The sequence below is a fragment of the Hylobates moloch genome, unplaced genomic scaffold (assembly GCF_009828535.3).
Source record: "Hylobates moloch isolate HMO894 unplaced genomic scaffold, HMol_V3 SCAFFOLD_23, whole genome shotgun sequence".
NCBI classification, from domain to species: domain Eukaryota; kingdom Metazoa; phylum Chordata; class Mammalia; order Primates; family Hylobatidae; genus Hylobates; species Hylobates moloch.
In genome coordinates this window covers 32,203,571-32,220,825 of record NW_026652298.1, presented here as the reverse complement: position 1 = coordinate 32,220,825, position 17,255 = coordinate 32,203,571, and the positions used below count along the sequence as shown (strand labels likewise).

Sequence of the window (17,255 nt, the reverse complement as noted above, 5' to 3'; positions counted from 1 at the left end):
AACTCTTGTAAGAAGCTTTTCAGTTCACATCTTTTTAAATGGTTGTCCAAACTGTTCATTTCATCTGTGCAGCTTTATGTTATTTGAAGGCATAGTGCTCCCCTGCTGGATTCACTTTATAACAAATTAGTTCTCCCACCAGGATGATTAGCGCCCAGAAAGTGTAAATAAATATCTGTGGAGAAAACTGACTTGAATGGCACAGATGATGGCACTCAGCCAGGCTCCCTAACCACTTGAGTTAATCCATCACAGATGTGCTGGCCAATGCTTTGCAAGGTGTGATTCTCCAGGTGTGACTTCCATGGAGAAGACACTTGGATCCGATCTGCCTTCAAAAAAGAATGTGACATTCAGCCACTGGGGGTGCAGGTTACTGACATCCTCTGGCTTCAGAGCCCTCAGGATTCACTTCCACTTCTGAGCTGAGGTCACATTCTGCCAGAGCAGTCCTCAGCCAGTGACAGGGCATGAGGGGGACATGGGGCCCAGCAACTTCTGCCCAACATGGGGCTCCTTTCATGGGCAACCTCTGCTCCAAAGCTTTCTGTTAGGTTGGCAGAGACTGTCTGGTCTGCATGGTGGTCTGAGGCTCTCCCTTGCACAATTCTGCTTCCTGCCTTCCCTATTTTATTTTTCCCAGGTACTTATGCCCCCTCAATAAACTTCTTGTGCCCCTAACTCCATCTCAGCATCTGTTTCCTGGAGGATCCAACTGGCTCACCTTGGAGACAAAAGAAACTAAAAGCCACAACATGAAGAAGCATATGCAAGAACCAGGTAAGTAACTCAGAGCTATCTCTTGTCCCAAAGGACGAAAACCTCTGAGTACTGTGAAAGAGAACAGTCTAATTAATTAAGTTGGTTCAAACGGCCAGGAAGCTTTCTGAGCAACAGCAGATGTTGGGGCTTCAAGAAAGATTGCTCCCTGCTTTTGGCCAGAATCCCAGGGGTCTTTTAGGGCGGTGATGTTGCCAGTTCTTCTCCCCTCTGGCCAACACCTCAATCCATTATTTGGGATACCAATTATAAACCTGGGACAAGAGCCTAATCTCCCAGCAAGGAAAACCTGGGCTGTCAGTCTACTTTACCAATCCCTGCCTTGGAAATTGTTATATATCTCAGGCTACAAGAAAGTAGAGGGAGACTAGAGAAAAAGCATCCCTCACACAACCTTCAGGTCTTCCACTGGAGAGACAGCCCCACTCTAGGAGGGAATGGTTATTGCTATAATTTGGGGGATACTTTGGCAGGTTTGGGAAAATCTATTCAAAGTTTAGTTCTGTCTCAATTTCTAGAACATCAAGCCACTTTTGTGGAGGCAAGGGTGACAGGAAAAGCAGACAACATGGTGGTAATCCTAAAGATAATAGTAATAGCAGTTAGTATTTATGGAGCAATGAGTATGTTCGTAGATTGAGAGAGGTACTTTTTTTTTTTTTTTTTGAGACAGAGTCTCGCTCTGTCACCCAGGCTGGAGTGCAGTGGCGCAATCTTGGCTGACTGCAAGCTCTGCCTCCTGGGTTCACGCCATTCTCCTGCCTCAGCCTCTCCAAGTAGCTGGGACTAAAGGCGCCCGCCACCACGCCCGGCTAATTTTTTTTGTATTTTTAGTAGAGACGGGGTTTCACCGTGGTCTCGATCTCCTGACCTCGTGATCCACCTGCCTCGGCCTCCCAAAGTGCCGGGATTACACGCGTGAGCCACCGCACCCGGCCAGAATCAGCTCATCTAATCATCACAGGAACGCCTAGACATTGGTGCTATTTTCACCAACTATTTCAGTGAGGACACAGACGTTCTGATATGGTTTGGATGTTTGTTCCCTCCAAATCTCATGTTGAAATGTGACCTCCAGTGTTGGAGGTAGGGCCTGGCGGGAGGCCATTAGATCATGGGGGCAGATCCCTCATGAACGGCCTAGCACCATCCCCCAGGTAATGAGTGAGCTCTCGCTCTTAGTTCACATGAGATTTGGTTGTTTAAAAGAGTGTGGCACTGATCCCCTTCTCTCTTGCTCTGTCTTTCACCATACGATATGCTGCCCCCTTTTCACCTTCCACCATGACTGGAAGCCTCCTGAGGCCTCACCAGAAGCCAAGCTGAAGCCAGCACCACGCTTCCTGTATAGCCTGCAGAACCATGAGCCAATTAAACCTCTCCTTTACAAATTACCTAACTTTGGGTATTTCTTTATTCTTTTTTTCTTTTTTTTTTTCTTTTTTATTGGGGGGGACAGAGTCTCACTCTATTGCCCAGGCTGGAGTACAGTGGTGTGATCTCTGCTCACTGCAACCTTCGCCTCCTAGGTTCAAGCAATTCTTGTGCCTCAGCCTCCCAAGTAGCTGGGATTACAGGCATGCACCACCACGCCAGGCTGCCTTGGGTGTTTCTTTATAGCAACACAAGAATGGACTAACATAGGCTCATAGAGGTTATTTAACTTGTGTAAGACCACAGAGCTAGCAAGAGGTAGAGCTAGGATTCAAACCTAGGTCTCTCCAGAATCAAAGACTACATTTATCCTCCCTTCCTCCACTGTTCTATATCACTCTTGCACTGGGGCACTCTTGCTCTGAGAGATGTACCCCACTCACAGACATGGAGTGGATGCCTCAGTTGCCGCATAATTTAACAAGCATCTATTGTCTGCTCTGTGCCATCCCCTGTGGTAGGCACTGGGAAGAAAAGAATGAATGATCCTTGACATCAAGAAGCTCAAAGACTAGCTGGGAAGATACTAATATAGCAATTCCTTGTATTTTCTCTAATAGGAGACCCACTCACAACTATGACGAATAGATACTATCAGCAGCAACAGCAACTTTTTTTTAAGGACCAAGAAAGTAAAGATGGGAAAATGTAAACGTGTCCAAAGACATACATGTAGTCATGAGAAAGCTGAAACCCAAACCAGCTAAGCAGATATATCACAGCCTCTGAATCACCATCACTGAAAGAAACAACACACTTAGAGTTGGGGGAAGGGCTCTCCTTGTACAAGTTGGGATACAATTTGCAGACATTTTGCAGAGCAGAAAATACATGAGTCTCTGAAGGGCAGAGATCAATCATTTCAGCCATCTTAAATGAGACCAGAATAGATACAAGAAGAATCTCAGCCACATATAACTCTGTCAAGGGTATTACTAACCCCCAAAATATTTCATCTTCTTGAAGTTTTATGGCCATGGCTCTTGAATGTTTCGGGGGTACAGGGAGATACGGGTTTAGGCAGCTGAAGCAATACCTATCTATAGATGAGAATATCGCCAGAAGTCCTAATAACCTCAGAGAATCTACAAGAGAGTCCATATGTATGCCAGAATCCCTGCCCCTGACATGTTTACTCTGCTGACTACCCCCAGTGACAGAACTCGAGACTTAATTAGCCAGCTCATAGCTCTTCCACATACCTTTTGGAGGCAGATTTTGTCTCTATGGGCTCTACTTCTTCCCTTAGATTCTAGAGCACCACGGAATGTATCTGCTCTATGTTCAAGATGGAAGCCCTTCAAATAATTGGGTATAGCAGTCTACTCACCCCTCTCACTTCCCCATTTCTCTCCACTCTCAGAAATGCAAACATTTATCCTTTCGTTGATGTTATTCAGGAACCACTTCCAGCAGCCTGTACCTCCCTTAGTCATGTTCCTTTTAACAAGCTCAGTTTATCGATGTCCTTCTTAAAATACAGAACTCACACATGAGCATAGCCAAAGACATAATATTTGTGAAGGGACTGTGAAAACGAGAGTAGGCAGAGGCAAAGGGTAATTTTTTTTTCTCTAGGACTCAATAAAAATATAAATGCTATTTCTTTTAACACAAACCAGTTTGAAGAAACTGTTCGATGTATTCATTCTGTCATCTGTTCATTCATCTGTTATTGAACCTGTCAAGGTAAGAGATTAGAGGACTTGGGCCAGCAGAGAAAAGAGAAAAGTGGATGGATATGAATACTATGTAGGAGGTGTAGTCACAGGGTGAGGGGTGTGAGGGAAATGGTGGTAGCAAGAAATTTAGCCTGGGTATCTGGGAGGATGGTGGTGCCATGCCCTGGAGGAGGGCCAGTTTGAGGAGGAAATATCATAGGAGTCCAATAAATACTACTAGAATGAATGACTTCATAATCAATATGTAAGTCACATTCATTCCCCTCTGCTTCTGGCTTTCCATCTGATTAGATCAAAAGCACTCTTCCATGTGGAAAGCTTGCATGAGCACAATTTAACCTGGTTATGGGAAGGAATGATGTTCTCTGTATTTTTATTTTTTCCAATTATTGGATTCTCCAGGGTGCCCACACGACAATGCCAAGTTTCTGTACTGAGTCCAGATTCCCTAGGCAAAAAGTGCAAAGCATACCTAAAAATAAATATCCAGCCTTTAAAAATCAGTAAAACAATCCCTTGGCTCCCATCAACATTGTAGACCCCACCGTGTGCAGGAGCTGCAGTCGACAGCAGGGGTATGAGGAGAAACAGGTCAGGTTTCCATGTCCCTTGTGAGCACAGAGTCTAGGAGGAAGATTGACAGGAAAACCAAAATAAAACACCTGAAACTCCACGATATGATAAATGATATTACAACAGAGGGAGGTGCTAAACGTTACAAGAGCACAGCAGAGGCATAAAATAAAAGAAGCCTGAAGCAAACTTTTAATTCGTTACACAAAAAAGTCTTTAGTCTTCTTTGCCGAGATTAAAGCAGTGCCGCTCTGCGTCTGGAGCCGAGTTGCTAGCTGGGATATAGAAGAATTCAGAGTTCATCCCGAGTCTTCTCTAGAGATGGAAGCCTGGAGAAGCCAGAAGGCCCTGAACCCCTGACAAAAAGCCTAAGGATCTTCACCCAGCAATGCTGACCACGACCATTAAAACATGAAGCCAATCCCCCAAAGACAAAAATCCTTGCCCTTTAATGAAGCTGCCAAAAACCTCCAAAGTTAACAGTTTGCACTGTGTCTTTCTGCAGACACAGAAAAATGAGCTGGGAAATAGAACAGTCACATCAGGCCAAGAGAGTTGTGGACTTTTCAGGTGTTGCCTGGGTCTCCTGGGCAGTAGAATCAGCTGAGCCCATGTTTAATAGAGATACTACAAATTTTGAAACATAAGAAAAACCATGTAAAAAAAAAAATCAATGGGGGAGGGGGTGTTTAAATGCATTTGAGACCAGCCAGGACACGCCATTTGGCAGCCTTTATAAGCCTTAGTTTTAATAACATAAGAATTCCCTATGAAATTCTAAATAAGGCTGGGCATGGTGGCTCATGCTTGTAATTCCAGCCTTTAGGAAGCTGAGTTGAGGTGGGCAGATCTCCTTGAGGTTAGGAGTTTGAGATCAGCCTCGCCAACACGGTGAAACCCTATCTCTGCTAAAAATACAAAAATTAGCTGGGCATGGTGGCACACACATGTAATCCCAGCTACTTGGGAGGCTGAAGCAGGAGAATGGCTTGAACCAAGGAGGTGGAGGTTGCAGAGAGCTAAGATCATGCCACTGCACTCCAGCCTGGGTGACAAAACAAGACTATCTCCAGAAATAATTCTAAATAAAGCAAAATAAAATGTATGCATAAACATATATATGCAAAGGTATATATGTATATGCACATACATACATACATGTGTATAGATATATGTACAGTATAGCCTGCCAGCTACGTTAAAAGAAGTTTTTTGCACAGCCACCTTTTGTGTATGGAACTGTGAGTGAAAAAAGACTTATGAACTGTGAGAAACTTGGATAAAATGAGGCACGCGTACTTCCCCATCTGAAATAGCCAAGATGATGACCATTCTTACAAGTGAAAGAGTTTTTGTTTGGGGATGTGTATTTTTTTTTTCTTTTTTAACTTTTATTCCTATTCAAATTCTTTTTTAATTTACACACAAGAAAAAGTGGCCTGGCACAGTGGCTCACATCTGTAATCCTAGCACTTTGGGAGACTGAGGAGGGAGGTCTGCTTGAGACCAGGAATTCGAGACCAACCGGGGCAATATAGCAAGACCCTGTCTCTATTTAAAATTTTTTAATTAAAAAAATTTTAAAATAAATAAATAAAAATAAGAAAAAGCTCCCAAATCCCACCACCCTAGTACAACCAAGCTGGCCACACCATCACACGTGAGGTTGTTCACAGCATCCTTCTCTGGGGATGATTCTAAGTCCCTTGAAGATAGGGAATATGACTAGTTTGTCTCTGAATCCCTGGTACCTGGAAGTGGCCTGACCCCCAGAAGGCACTCCGATGATGTCTATTGAATGGATAGATGAGAATGCACATAAGGAAATGTGATTTTTTTCCTAACAAAGTAAAATGGCATTCCATGGACTTCTGATGAGTTGGCTCCTTCACTTCTAGAGAAAAAAGGATAATAGGGCAGGAATTCAAAATACTCTTATGAACAGAATGGCAACAGGTAGAGCAGGACATGGAGGGATTCATGATGGGAGAGAAGGTAGGTAGGGAAGGTGGGCTGTGCAATAAGCAACAAGCCTGGGTGTTATTTCAGCCTCCCGAGAACATGCCAGAATAGACATTGCCGTTACCTCCATTTTCAGAGGAAGAAACAAAGACAAATGAATCAGACAGAAGACATGATGTTCATCTCATAAATGGACGTGTGGAGATTTGAACCCAGCTCAGCTGGCTTTGAATTCAGAAATCTTTACCCCTAAGGGACATCATGAAGCGAGACAAAGAATGAAATGGAGGGCTAGGATGATGACTGGATTTCCTACGATTGAAGGAATGTTGAACCAAGCACATGTACTTCAATCCTAACTATACACAGGGAAGTCCTTTCTGTATTTGGAAGAGCTAAGGGGAAGATCTCAGCACTAGTCCCAGCCCGTTTTCATGCCATTTCAGCACTAGATAACAAGATATATCCATGTAGGAAGACGGATGAGAAAAGCAGGGTGGATCTGTCTCCCCCAAAGGAAACCACAAGACATAAACAACAGCAGCAGTCCCCAGAAGACAATGTACACACAACTTCTTTCCTCCAACTCTGGTACTGAAACTGCCTTGAGCTGACTTTAAATCCACTGCAGGTAGTTGCATGAGGAGTACTTACAGAATCCTGCTGGCTCTGTTGCTACTCTCTATCATGGAGTCCTGCAGCCTTTGAATAAATACCTGCCAGGCCAAGCTAGCAAATAGCACAGTTTCATGTCTGGAATTTGGAAACCAGGGCTGAAGGAAGGTAGACACGCTTCTGTGAAGGAAACTGATATTCTGCTGGGGTTTGCAAGATCCTGAAAAGTCCCATCCTCCCCCTGGGAATCCCAGCAGTTTAGAAGATTCCTGAAAGGAAAAGGAGCAGCTCACCTGAGACAAGCAAGGGCCAGATTGTTGAAGCCATCGTTGCCCTGCTGAGCTTCAGGACACTCAACTCACAGTTGCAGATTTCATAAGCAACAAAAAGAAGAATCCATTTCACAGGCATTTTTCAGTATCTGTCTGACCACACTGATCAAGGCAGTGGGGGTACAGAGGTGCACAAAACATGCAAAGCGCCTGCTACAGTGATGCTTATCCTCTGGTGGGAAGAACTGAAGTTCTGGGAAAGTAGAGTTTGAGGGAATGTCTCATATGCAAAAGGCCAACCCTGGGCTAGATCCTACTCATGTATGTCTCATCCAATTCCTCCCAATAATCCCATGATTAGGTACTCCTTGCATCAAATCATTTTAAAGAAGAGAAAATTGGGTGTATTAGTCCATTTTCATGCTGCTGATAAAGACATAACTGAAACTGGGAAGAAAAAGAGGTTTAATGGACTTATAGTTCCACATGGCTGGGAAGGCCTCACAATCATGGTGGAAAGCAAGGAGGTACAAGTCACATCTTACATGGATGGCAGCAGGCAAAGAGGGAGAGCTTGTGCAGGGGAATTCCTCTTTTTGAAACCATTGGATCTCATGAGACCTTATTCACTATTGTGAGAACAGCATAAGAAAGACCCACCCCCATGATTCAGTCACCTCCCGCTGGGTCCCTCCCACAACATATGGGAATTGTGGGAGTTACAATTCAAGATGAGATTTGAGTGGGGACACAGCCGAATCATATCACTGGGTCTCAGAGAAGTAATTGCCTCAAGAATCACACAGCTGACAGGTAACAGAGCCAGAACTCAAACCCCAGGCCTCCTGATCACAGTTGCCATGTTGCACAGCCCTCATCTCAGAAGGAATCAGAATTTGTGTTCACGGTTACACGTGTTCAGGGTCACACATTTAGTGTATGGTGTAGCCGGGATTCAAGGTGAGATTAACGAACTCTAGACCCTAGTCTCCTAACCACTATAGATACTGCTCTGCTAGCATACTTGGAAACCACCATATATGTTCTTGGAAATGCACCAGGCACATTACCATGTTGGGCAGACTTATTACTATTTTCCAATATCTGCAAGTAACATAGAAGCAAAAAAGCACATAAAACATAAAATAATTACACATAGACCTGAGGTAGAAAACAAATAATCAGAGGAGAAGGCAAGAGAAAGGGGAAGCCACCTCAAGTAGAATGGTCAGGAGACATCCTTTCTGAGAAGACATTTATGCTGAGAAGCTAATTAAGAAATAACAGAGAAAACTAATGAAACCCAAAGCTGCTTCTCTTTTAAAAAAATAAATAAAATTGATAAATCTAGGTAGAATGATCAAGAAGAAAAGAGACTATCAGAAATAAAGTCTGGTGCATTACTACAGACCTTTCAGATACTAAAAGGATTAAAAAACCCTTATACCTATAAATCTGACAACCTAGATGAAATGGACAAATTTCTGGAAAAATACAAATTACCAAAGCTTTTTCAAAAAGAAATAGAAACCTTCACCAACTGTGTATCAATTAAAGAAATTGAACCCATAGCTTAAAACCCTCCCACAAAGTAAACTTCAGGCCCAGATGTCTTCTCTGCTGCATTCTATAAAACATTTAAGGAAAAAAAAAAAAAAAAGTCCTACACAAATTATTTTAGAAACTGCTGTTGAGAAGGGAATACTTCCCAATTCATGTTATGAGGATAGTATTACCCTGATTCCAAAACCCGAACAAGCCATCATAAGGAAACTCTAGACCAACCTTCCTCGCAAACATACATGCAAAAGTGCCCCACAAAATACGAGCAGATCAAATAGAAAAATATATCAAAAGGCAATGCATTATAACCAAGTAGGTTCACACCATGAAGGTAGGCTGAAATCCAAAGAACAAGAAATAACCAGACTACAAAAAAAAAAAAATAGGAAGAATGAATAAGACCTACCATTTAATAGCACAACAGGGTGACTATAGTCAATAATTGAACATTTTTTAATAACAAAAAATCTATCATTGGATTGTTTGTAACACAAAGGATAAATGCTCAAAGGGATGGAGACCTCATTTTCCATGATGTGATTATTTCACATTGCATGCCTGTATTAAAACATCTCATGTACCCCATAAATTATACACCTACTATGTGCCCACAAAAAAATAAAAAATTTTTAAATAAAAAGAATTTTAAATAAAAACAGAAATAACCTGTCAAGTGAAGAACAAGAAGAAAGCTCTGGGCAAAGGGAGTGCCACACACAGAGGATACAGGGTAAGAAAGAGCTTGGCAAATTTGAAAAGTTGAATGGAGACCATTTGGAATAGCATTTAACGAGTTAGAGGAACGTGTTAATGGATGAGATTGGAGAATAGACAAGGCTAGATCACAAAGGACCTCATAAAGGTAAGTAGTTTGGATTTTTAAAATAAATTCTAATGGACGCTATTACATGGTTTTTACCTGCAGAATGTCATGGGACTGTTTGTTTTAAAAAAGATTTCTTAGCAGAATATGGAGAACCAAGTGGCAAGGGGCAAAGTGGAAGAGAGGTATCAGTGAGGAAGCTATTGGAGTGATCCAGGCGAGTGATGGCGCCAGCCAGGACTGGGGGGTGCATGGGCAAGGGAGAAAGGTGGGTAAGTCAAGGGATATTTCAAAGATAAAACCAACAGGATTTGCTGACGGACTACAAGTATGAGATAAGGAGAAATTTTGTAGCAGGGTCTGGATAAGTGATCATAAATCCTACTCCCTTTTCCTCGTGGGAATATTTAGTCCATAAAACACCTCCCAGGCTCCACTCCTTTCACAGCTCAACGCAGATGATCTCAGCGGCCTCAGAAGCCATATGTTGAAGGTGGCAGAGCCAAAAGATGAAAGGAGCTGAGCCCCTGAATTGTCACTTGTCAGAGGGCCGCCCTCTCAATGCAAACATCCGCATTCGACTTCAGATGAGTAAGAAGTACATCTGCGGTGGATTAAGTTTCTGCTATTCAGGGATGTATGTGTTAAACTAACTTTTCTTAACCTAATTACTTCACAGAAAAATCAAGAAAAAACTTGTGTATCAGCTCGACCAATTAAGTGGAGCTAAGAATACTGTTACTTCAGCTCTTAAAAGAACTGATTGAAATGAGACAGTTTGGAGGCTTTCAAGGGATTAGTTCAATTCCATTTCTAAAAGGAATCTATGCTGAGAAAATAACAGTAAATATAAAGGTTTATGCACAGAGATGTTTATCAGTGGTATTTATATTAGCAAAAGTTTCCATGAAAATGACCAAGGCACTCAATACTAAGTGGTTAAATAAGCACCACTATGATTTGACCTTACATGGGCATTAAAAATTATGTTTACAGTCCCCAGGCCCGCGGCGGCGGCAGGCGGCTGCGCGGGTATTTCTGTCGGGTCACGGGGTCTTGCGGCAGCATGGCGGACTACCTGATCAACGGCGGCACCGGCTACGTGCCTCAGAACTGGCTCACCACGCAGCAGCTCTTCCTCAGCGCCGACTGCCTCACCCACAACGACTTACTGATTCTCCCAGGGTTCATAGATTTCATAGCTGATGAGGTAGACCTAACCTCAGCCCTGACCTGGAAGATCACGCTGAAGACACCGCTGATCTCCTCCCCTACGGACACTGAGACAGAGGCCGACATGGCCATCGCAATGGCTCTGATGGGAGGTACTGGTTTCATTCACCACAACTGCACCCCAGAGTTCCAGGCCAACGAGGTGCATAAGGTCAAGAAGTTTGAACAGGGCTTCATCACGGACCTCGTGGTGCTGAGCCCCTCGCACGCTATGGGTGATGTGCTGGAGGCCAAGATCCGGCATGGCTTCTCTTGCATCCCCAACATGAGACGGGAACCATGGGCAGCAAGCTGGTGGGCATCATTTCCTCCTGAGACATCGACTTTCTTGCTGAGAAGGACCACACAACCCTCCTCAGTGAGGTGATGACGCCAAGGATCGAGCTGATCGTGGCTCCCTCAGGGTAGCAAGAAAGGGAAGCTGCCTATAGTCAATGATCGCCATGAGCTAGCGGCCATCATCGCCCGCACCAACCTGAAGAAGAATGGAGACTACCCTCTGGCCTCCAAAGATTCCCCACAAGCAGCTGCTGTGCAGGGCAGCTGTGGGCACCTGTGAGGATGACAAATACCGCCTGGACCTGCTCACCTGGGTAGGCGTCAATGTCATAGTCTCAGACTCCTCCCAAGGGAACTCGTATCAAATCACCATGGTGCATTACATCAAACAGAAGTACCCCCACCTCCAGGTGATTGAGAGTAATGTGGTGACAGCAGCCCAGGCCAAGAACCTGATTGACGCTGGTGTGGACGGACTGCACGTGGGCATGGGCTGCGGCTCCATCTGCATCACCCAGGAAGTGATGGCCTGCGATCGGCCCCAGGGCACTGCTGTGTACAAGGTGGCCAAGTACGCCCGGCACTTTGATGTGTCCATCATAGCCGATGTGGCACCCAGACCGTGGGGCACGTGGTCAAGGCCCTGGCCCTTGGAGCCTCCACAGTGATGATGGGCTCCCTGCTGGCCACCACCACAGAGGCCCACTGGCGAGTACTTCTTCTCAGACGGGGTGCGGCTCGAGAAGTACCAGGGCATGGGCTCACTGGATGCCATGGAGAAGAACAGCAGCAGCCAGAAACGATACTTCAGCGATGGGGATAAGGTGAAGATCATGCAGGGTGTCTCAGGCTCCATCCAGGACAAAGGGTCCATTTAGAAGTTTGTGCCCTACCTCATAGTGGGTATCCAGCATGGCTCCATGATGTACTCAGGAGAGCTCAAATTTGAGAAGCAGACCATGTCAGCCCAGATCGAGGGTGGCATCCATGGCCTGCTCTCTTACCAGAAGCAGCTGTACTGAGGACAGCGGTGGAGACTGAGGTGGTGGAGGGGGCACACCCCAGTGTCTGCCTTCAGGCACAGCCTCTCTCCATAACTGAGTGGTCCACAGATTTGCACTAAGGGTTCCCCAGCACCTTTCCAGGGAGAGAGGAGGAGAGGTCCTGAGGGCTCTGCAGTCCCTCACTGGGCATCCCCTGCAGAGTCACGACTGCTCCCTGGGCCAGGCTGCCGGGCAGCATCCCCCAGCCCAGCCAGCCGGGCTCTCAGGCCCTGCGCCTGCCTCAGGTCTTTCTTGCTGCAGCATGCTCCAGCATGGCCCCCACCCTAGGGACAGGTGGCCCCTCCTGGCTTCTCCTGTAGGGTACCTCCCTGCCTCCAGCCCCTCAGGAAATGGTGCTCTCCTGGCCCTGCCTCTGGCTCTTCCCAGGCCGCTGCCCCCTCAGCCATGTGACACTTCTGAGCTCCTGACCCAGGCCAAAGGGAGGTCTCTGCCCCCTTCCCCGGCCCTGGTCTACCCTTGGGTCCTGCTCCTCAGGCCATTCCCCTGTCCCTGGCCCTGGGGAGGAGGCTGCGCTGGTCATGGCCGCCTGCCTGTCATTCCTCACTCACCATCGTCCCCGTATACCATTCCTGCCATCTCCTCAGCTGCAGGTGAAGGCTTTAACTTTGCACATTTTGGGATCAGTTACGTCATTGTGTATTAAATAATCAGAATAAATAAAAATGATGCTTACAGAAATTTTGATAGTAAGTGAAACATGCAGCTTATACACTACTGCATGTATAAATTGTGTGCCATTACAAATATGTATGATATATTTATCTTATGTACTTGTATAAATACACATACATACATACACGTGCACATCAATGCACACATACATATGCAGAAGGAAATAAAGGGGAAAATGCAATTATTGTTTAATATGTGTGACAGCGTTATTGATAATTCTAATTTTATTCAATATTTCCAAAACAATCGTCATGTAACACTCTTGGGACCAGATGAAAATAAAAATAAAATACACCCAGCATTATGTTTAACAAATTTAAAAGACTATTTCATGACCTTGAGTAGAGTCTTGAAGGGCATCTTAAGATTTTTAAACTTAGTTGGGCATGGTGGCTCACGCATGTAATCCCAGCTACTCAGAAGGCTGGCGCAAAGAGTTCGAGACCAACCTAGATAACAAAGATCCTTGTTCTTAAAAAAAAAAAAGAAAAAAAGATTTAATTAGCCAGGCATGGTGGTGTGTGCCTGTAGTGCCAGCTACTCTGGAGGCTGAGGCAGGAAAAATTGCCTGATCCTGAGTTCAACGCTGCAGTGAGCTATGGTCATGCCACTGCACTCCAGTCTGGGCAACAGAGCAAGACCCTGCCTCTAAAGATATAAAAATAGAAAATAAATTTTAAAAAACAAATCCTTCATAAAACCACACAATGAGACTGTGCTCTGCAGCAATGCCAATGCTAAACACTCTTAGAAAAGCCCCACAGGGGAGCCTGCTTGGAGACTCAAGAGAGAGTTGAAGAGGTTTTGATCCACCCAAGAGATTATGTGCGGGCAAAGCCAAAAGGACCCCAGACTCGAAGGTGCCAGCCTGGATGAAATGAACCAAATCAAGCAAAGCAAGCAGATGCTGTAGGCCAGTCGCCCACAGAGGAACTGTAACCTTTGAAAGTAGATTGTGTAAACACAAGAGAGGGAGGAGGAAGATGATCTTCTGTGTCCCCAGAAACCCCCAGGCACCAGTTCCATCGATCCCAGGATGTGAATAGCTAGTTTGTTTTGGGTAGCTAAGAACACTGCCCACTCAACCAAAATAAGAGTGAGTTCTGCAAAAGGTTATGAACCCATTGATTTCTCTGACAGTATTTCCCAAGAAGGCAAACAAAGCCCAAAGCCTGTGCTCAAAAAGCTAGTGATCTAATAACCAAAGAATCACAAATTAAAGTGTCCTATATGAGCCAAATAGGAACATTGGCAAAACAGAGAATTTATGCTTCATTTAATGGGGCAAAGTCACGCCCCCGATGTGCCAGGTCTGCATGCTGTTTTAAAAACTTTTTGTTTAGATATTTTCTATGTAAAACTAAGGTTATTTCACTTAAAATTCTAATTTTCAGTTTCTTCCTGAAAACATGGAAGAACTGTCAACACTGGACCCACGTTCCTGCATGGCATTGATTCATCGACTGGCCTCTTTCACTTGTTTAAAATTATTGTCTGGTTCATTTAATTTTTTGAGTTTGCAGCCGTTGCTGTGCATGTTCCTTCCCTGCTTAAAATGTGCTGCTTTCAACATTCTGTTGCAACTGCGTATAAAGTAAAAGTAAACTAGCCTGGAGAAAGAGTCTTAAGAGGGCTTTCCTTTGAATAGAGTACATGGACTTTGTTGACCACTCTTTTGCATGATCTAAGTTTTTTTTTTTTTTCAGCTTACTTTGTAATTTCCTTATGGTTTCAAAATGCTGGAGAACTGGTCTCCAATTAGTGAAGTGTTTCTGGGGGCCTTCTTTAAAGTTACCTGCTTTACCATAGACACAGTATTTGCATGTTTTCATTTGTAGGTGGTAGGAGAGATGTTTAAACAGGAAGAGACAGAAGCTCTCCTTGTTGACCCCACTCCTCCCTTGTCTTAGATGCCAGAAACCTATCTGGAGGAGGATAAGCAGAGCATCCTTCCATGTGCACACCCTGGGGCCTGCGCCCCCTCATAAATCATTACCTGAACCAACAGGACAGGCTGCTGGGACACCCACTCTACTTATCAGAGGCCAGCAGTTGTGCCCAAGGCAAGAGCACCTGAATTTGATAATCCTGCAGGTGAAATTTAGTGCAAACCAGATATTCCTGAGACCCAACTTGGCTTCCACAACTGTATTCTCAAGCTGAAAACATTTTGTGTGAATGGGGTATGGGGGCATGGGGACACTGTTTCCCAGAAGCATTCATTATTTCAATTCTAGAGAAAATACTGGGGATGGAAATATGGAGCATAATTACTCATGACTATTTTTTTTTTTTTTTTTAAGAATGACCAGAAATAGAACCATGAACACTTTTGGTGGGAATGTAAATTAGTTCACCCATTGTGGAAGACAGTGTAGTGACTCCTCTAAGATCTAGAACCAGAAATACCATTTGATCCAGCAATCCCATTACAGGGTATATATTTAAAGGAATATAAACCATTCTGTCATAAAGATACATGCACACATATGTTTATTGCAGCACTATCCACAATAGCAAGACATGGAATCAACCCAAATGCCCATCAATGATAGACTGGATAAAGAAAATGGGGTACATACACATTATGGAATACTATGCAGCCATAAAAAGGAATGAGATCATGTCCTTTGCATGGACATGGATGAAGCTGGAAGCCATCATCCTCAGCAAACCAACACAGGAACAGAAAACCAAAACCCGCATGTTCTCACTCATAAGCGAGAGCTGAACAATGAGAACACATGGACACAGGGAGGGGAACACACACCAGGGCCTGTTGGGGGTGGGGAAGGGAGAGCATCAGGATAAATAGCTAATGCATGTGGGGCTTAATACCTAGGTGATGGGTTGATAGGTGCAGCAAACCACCAAGGCAAATGTTTACCTACGTAACAAACCTGCACGTTCTGTACATGTATCCCAGAACTTAAAATTCAATAAAACATTTTTAAAAAGAAATAGAACCATGGAAGCTCAAGCAAAATGAAGGAAAGGGAAATGACTTCAGTTAGGTTTTACTTTAGAGCAGACCCTAAAGCAAGAAACTGGGGGGGACATGGTTTAGTTGGGAGGTGATCACAGGAAGTGTGGTGAGGAAGTAGAAAAATAAGACAAGAAAGGAAAAGAAGCCAACAGCAGAGAAATTCATGGGAAGGTTACTTCTGGGGATAACAGGGACTCAACCCCACCAGGGGACCTCCATTAACAGTGTAAGACACACCTCAGTACTGTCTCCCTGAGCAGCAAAGAAGTCAGGGTATGCTAACTTCTATCCCTCATCATTAAAGGCAGATCTGGGTAGCATTTATTTATCCCCTGCCACTTCAGGTCTGCCATATGCAGAAGCCAAGCACAATCTTAAGGCCAGAGAACATTCTTAGGCAGAGAGATGCCTGTGCTTGAGGTGAGAAGCCATCACTGTGTTGGGAACTGTCCATCTAAGCTTCAGGTGACCCTCAGGGTAGGCCAAGAGGATATGAGTGGGGTGTCAACAACATAGCTACAGGGAATATTCTAGCTCACATGACTGAAAATAAAAAGTAGCTAAGGTTACTCCATGCACAGGTGAATTCAGCACCCAAAATCTGTCATCTGGATTTTGTGTTCCTCCTTCTTGCTGTTCTGCTGCCACACAGTTGGCTCCAGTTGTTGGCTCCAATTGTTGGTTCCAAGTGGAAGCAAGATGGTAGCAGTGATTTTATTCCCTACATCTTTTCAGATTCACTTTTAATAGAAAATACCAAGTCTTTTCCCCCAAGAGCTCTTATCTTTAGAGAAACATATTGGAAAGTATAGAGATGAAATGATAGGATGTTGGGAATTTGCTCCAAATTCTGTGGGTGGTGATAAAATGAAATAAGATTGTCCATGAGTTGACAAATGCTGAAGCTGGATGATAAGTATAAGAGAGTTATCTCTGCTTATGATTAGAGTTACCTCTATTTTCATGCATTTTGGAAAATCGTCATAATAAAAAGTTAATTTTGGAAAAAGAATCTCTTTTACTCAAATTCGAGCTAAAGTCTCATTTCAACTCACTGGGTCTTCCTGGACCAGATAACCATCCCCGAACTGTTCACAGGGACCAGGAGCATATAATGACCCCATTGTTCCAGCACTGAACCATATGCTCCACCTCTGGACCAGGAGGAATCTACAAAAACCTCAGGGGCTACAGCTGGGGAGAGGGTTTAACAGAGATTGATTACATACAATTACCAGAAGAATGCAAATGCGTGTTAAGATAAAAAATACACAGGTCCATTCCATAAGGAGAATAGAAATAGAGTGACATAGAATA

General features: G+C 44.2%; 1 protein-coding gene and 1 pseudogene across 3 annotated transcripts in view; one reads left to right on the top strand and one right to left on the bottom strand.

Annotated features, from left to right (window-relative positions):
* GRIN2A (glutamate ionotropic receptor NMDA type subunit 2A) overlaps positions 1–17,255 on the bottom strand; it is a 418,206-nt gene that overhangs the window by 334,574 nt on the left and 66,377 nt on the right. The window lies entirely within an intron of this gene.
* LOC131382347 (inosine-5'-monophosphate dehydrogenase 1-like) lies at positions 1,436–15,448 on the top strand (annotated as a pseudogene).